The sequence below is a fragment of the Theobroma umbraticum genome, unplaced genomic scaffold (genome assembly GCF_002168275.2).
Source record: "Theobroma umbraticum cultivar Fairchild unplaced genomic scaffold, ASM216827v3 scaffold_30.0, whole genome shotgun sequence".
Classification (NCBI taxonomy): Eukaryota; Viridiplantae; Streptophyta; class Magnoliopsida; order Malvales; family Malvaceae; genus Theobroma; species Theobroma umbraticum.
The window spans coordinates 15,099,766-15,103,661 of record NW_018397254.1 but is presented as its reverse complement, the minus strand read 5'-3'; the positions used below and the strand labels follow the sequence as shown (position 1 = coordinate 15,103,661).

The 3,896-nt window shown below is 32.4% G+C and overlaps 1 long non-coding RNA gene across 1 annotated transcript; it reads right to left on the bottom strand.

The window, feature by feature from the left end:
• Nucleotides 1-785: 785 nt before the first annotated feature.
• Nucleotides 786-2,412, bottom strand: LOC110426519 (uncharacterized). Its single transcript, XR_002446144.2, has 5 exons — nucleotides 2,270-2,412; nucleotides 2,107-2,195; nucleotides 1,967-2,031; nucleotides 1,661-1,785; nucleotides 786-945 (listed from the first exon to the last, which is right to left on the bottom strand). It is a non-coding gene; the product is annotated as an uncharacterized LOC110426519 (long non-coding RNA).
• Nucleotides 2,413-3,896: the final 1,484 nt, after the last annotated feature.

The window sequence follows — 3,896 nt, the reverse complement described above, 5'->3', positions numbered from 1 at the left end:
CATTCATGTTGAATGATTATAGGTTTTCCTTCATCAATAAGATGTTAATTATAATGGGTTATAAGTCTAATTAGATGAAGTCCATGAGATTAATATGCCTTGTAAGGGATATGTAATGGATTATAGTTATCAAATCCCTATGCATCAAAGCATATACTCTAAATGTTCTTGGTCAATGTATCTTTAAAACTAGACATCAATGATACCTAAACACTAGTACATTCTATGTTTCTTACTTGGGAAGTAAGAAATCAATATAATAGGTTAAAGTACAAAGATACATGGAACTAAAATGTAGGTGTTTGCCTAAGAAAGCAAGTTCACTGAACATGACCTACCATGAGAAGTGTATTTGGTATTTCACTCAAGTGTCTATACAATACTTCCCATGTGTCAGTCGTGTAAATACTCTTTATACTAGAAACATTAGGTTGTCTTATATGTGGAGTGCTATGCTTCATCCCTACGGGTACTTAACCAAGGATGCAAAAATAAGATGCTTTCAAGTGTAACATGAAGCATGTGAAGGTAAATGAGTGCTTGTAACGACCTCTTCCCCCGATCGCTATCGACGTCTGAGACTTACGAGTGAATTGTCAAATCTCAAACAAGCCTTAGTTGAGATTCCAGATAATTTATAATCGACTTGCAACATCAATGCTATCATTTACTTAAACCAAATAAACACAATAGTAATTTCAGATACCAATAACCATATTTAATAACTCTATAGTAATTTCAATATAATAAGTGCTAATCATTACACAACATCAAGTTTTAGCAAATACATTTCTAATAAGCTATTAATCATTATAAGTCTAACTATTTGACACAACACGATCTCTAGGTAGCAAAGCGACTCTAAGTGGAAGTCTAAGAGATGCCATTACTTACGTTGCAACTAGTCTCTATGTGTTGAGCAATGCACTTGAATCGATTACTTATCTGCAAAAGGAAATAAGGGGGTGAGTCTCACAGACTCAATAATCATAAACTCGGTGAGTAGGGCATAGATGGAAAACAAGCTAAAGGCAGAAGATTTGAATTTTAAAAATATAAGAATACATGTAAACAATTTAGCTCAAAAGGGAAATTGATGTCTTATATGTAAAACCAGAAAGTTAATGCAAGATACTCATTTCAATCAGATATCAAACCAATTCATGTAAGGATCTCTGCCGTCAAAATCATTTAACAACTAACTTACTCTTGAATCTCTCAGTTTGATAAAACCATTTAAAAATCAGTTTAGGTTCTGAAAAGCTCATTTCAAAATCATTTTTGAAATATTCAACATGGTAACATAATAAAATCCCTTATAAGACTTTATATCATAAAACCTTTGCATGAGGTTAAAAGTTCAATCTGCATGGTGGATATGTGTTTCAGTCATGAATGCACATCACACAAACTATAAGGCACATTCTTGACATAAATTATATTAAAAACTTGTTTCTCAATTTTAAAAACCCTTTAAATATAAATAGCTTATACATATATATTCAAAGCCATTTTCAAAGTCACACCATCCATAAATTTCCTAGCATTTTTACTAGCTTATGCTTTCTATAAATTTTGAATTTAAAATAAATCAACATGTATAAATATATATATATTTACATAGTTATAGGAATTTTTAAAATAGATACCTTCTACTCACCTCACAATAGCAGGACGCTACGTCACTATTAATTGAAGTGCGTATCTAGCTAATTTCTACTTGTTGATCTCTTGTTGCCTCCTCCGACACGCCACCACAGCAAACTTTTTTAACTTATTTTCTCCCTAGCAACCATTCAAACCCAATACATTTAGTTGTACTCACAAATGGTAGTATATCAACCAATAATCCTTAACTAAATCTCATAGTTTTTACCATCATTACTCACAAACATTTATCATGCAATCCATACACTTTAACCAACTAAAGCTTATGCAACACAATATAGTCACTTTGCATGCTTACCTCTCGGTTTAAACTTGAATTTCCAAAAATGATTCACAACTTCCTCACATCTAAGGTCACCTTTGCTGCCACAAACATAGTCAATCAATATACATCTCATTTTTTCTTTCTACTTATGATTTCAAGACTAAAACACTTACCCATTGCTTATTTAGCTACAAAATCACCATGCTTACCAAGATCTACCTACATGCATGCCTTGGGTCCCTTGAATCCTTGTAGATTCTTGCTACGACAAACAAAATCACACATTACAATTAATTTACAAAGATGCATTTCAATCAAAAATGAAAATCCCGTTACCTTCCTTGTCTCGGGTTCACTAAGCCGATCCTTCCTTTCTTTTTTCTTTTTTTCCTCCCTTTTTCCTTTCTTTCTTTCTCCCTTTCTCTTCTCACTTTGTTATGGTTGGACCCCTCAAGGCTAAAGCCTTGAAAATAACTTTGGTTTCCCCATTTTGTACACACATGGGCGGATTGCCCAAGGTTACTTGCTTTTTATATTATTGTCTTTCTTTTTTCTCTTTGCTTTCTTTCTTGCGTAGATTACCGAAAGCTTCATGTCTTTTTGGCATGTTTCCTTTTCTTTTATGTGGTAAAAGAACAAGGCAAAAAGCCTTGGCAACCTTTCCACTTGCCACCTTGTCTTTTCATCATTTTTCATTTTTATTTTCTTGATTTCTTTATTCCATTCTTTCTCTTTTCATTTCTCTATTTGTTCCTTATTCCCATTGGACCAACTCACTCCCCACTCACGTTTCATGCAGAAATTGTCTCTTTTGCTCATTGGTCCAAAATCTATCCTAATTGTCTTCCATTCGCCACCTTATTTTCTTACTTTTTTTTTATTTCATTTGCCACCTATTTCTTCCAATCATATTTCATGCATAAGCTTTCTTTATATTTTATTTAGCCACTCTTGGACTCACTCAAGTTACATGCAACCCACTTTCTTCTTTCTTCATTTGACTATCAAATGTACCTATCACATTACATGCAAATAAATTTTAATCTTATGTTTTCTTTTACTTCACATGGTATGGGTCTCACATGTTCCCCACTAACTTCTCTTTTTTTTTTCTGCATATAATATTTTGCATGTAATAGTGAGTTTCATATGTACATCTCATACTCCACATAATGTAACTTTCCTTGGTTAATAAATTCCCATTTAACTTTAAATATTGAAATTACAATCAAGTCCTCAAACTTTTCTTTATTTACCGTGTGACCCTCTAAACACTTCTTAAATTCCAATTTCCTTCTATTTTCCTTCCTTTACATGTTTACAAATATAACATAAGGTTTGTACCTCATCAAGGTATCACCATAAAATTTAAATATATATTTACCCGCTCGTGCTCCATTTAATAAAGGCACACGGGCCTTACTAACGTCGCTTTTCTTCAAAATTCTTTCTTACTTCGTCTCCCTCACTTAGATTAGTCATATAATCCTTCTCTACGACTAATCTCAACAATAATTAAAATATTAATATTTTAATATTATTTTATTACAAAATTCTCTACTTGTCTCCTCGGGTCCCAAAATGTCTCCCTTTGCCCTGATTCACTTCCAAATCACCTTTTAACCTATTAATTCATTCTTGTTAAAATATTATTATTTAATTATTATTTTTTCACGTACAAAATATTTTATTTCAAAATATTCTTTTAACCACTTACCTCTCTTTGGCACTTAGATTTTCATCAATTGACCCTTTGTCTTATCGATTGGGTCTTATTGACTCCTATTCGAGAATACAGGGTGTTATAGTGGTCAAGAAAGGAATCATCACCCCAAGTGATTTAGAGGACATATCCTAACAATTCTTGATTGATATTAGCTTGCTGAAGTTTTTGGCTAAGACGACTTGGAGATTATGAAAAAGAGTTTCATAAGTCTTTATAGAACTAATGATCTAACTTCAA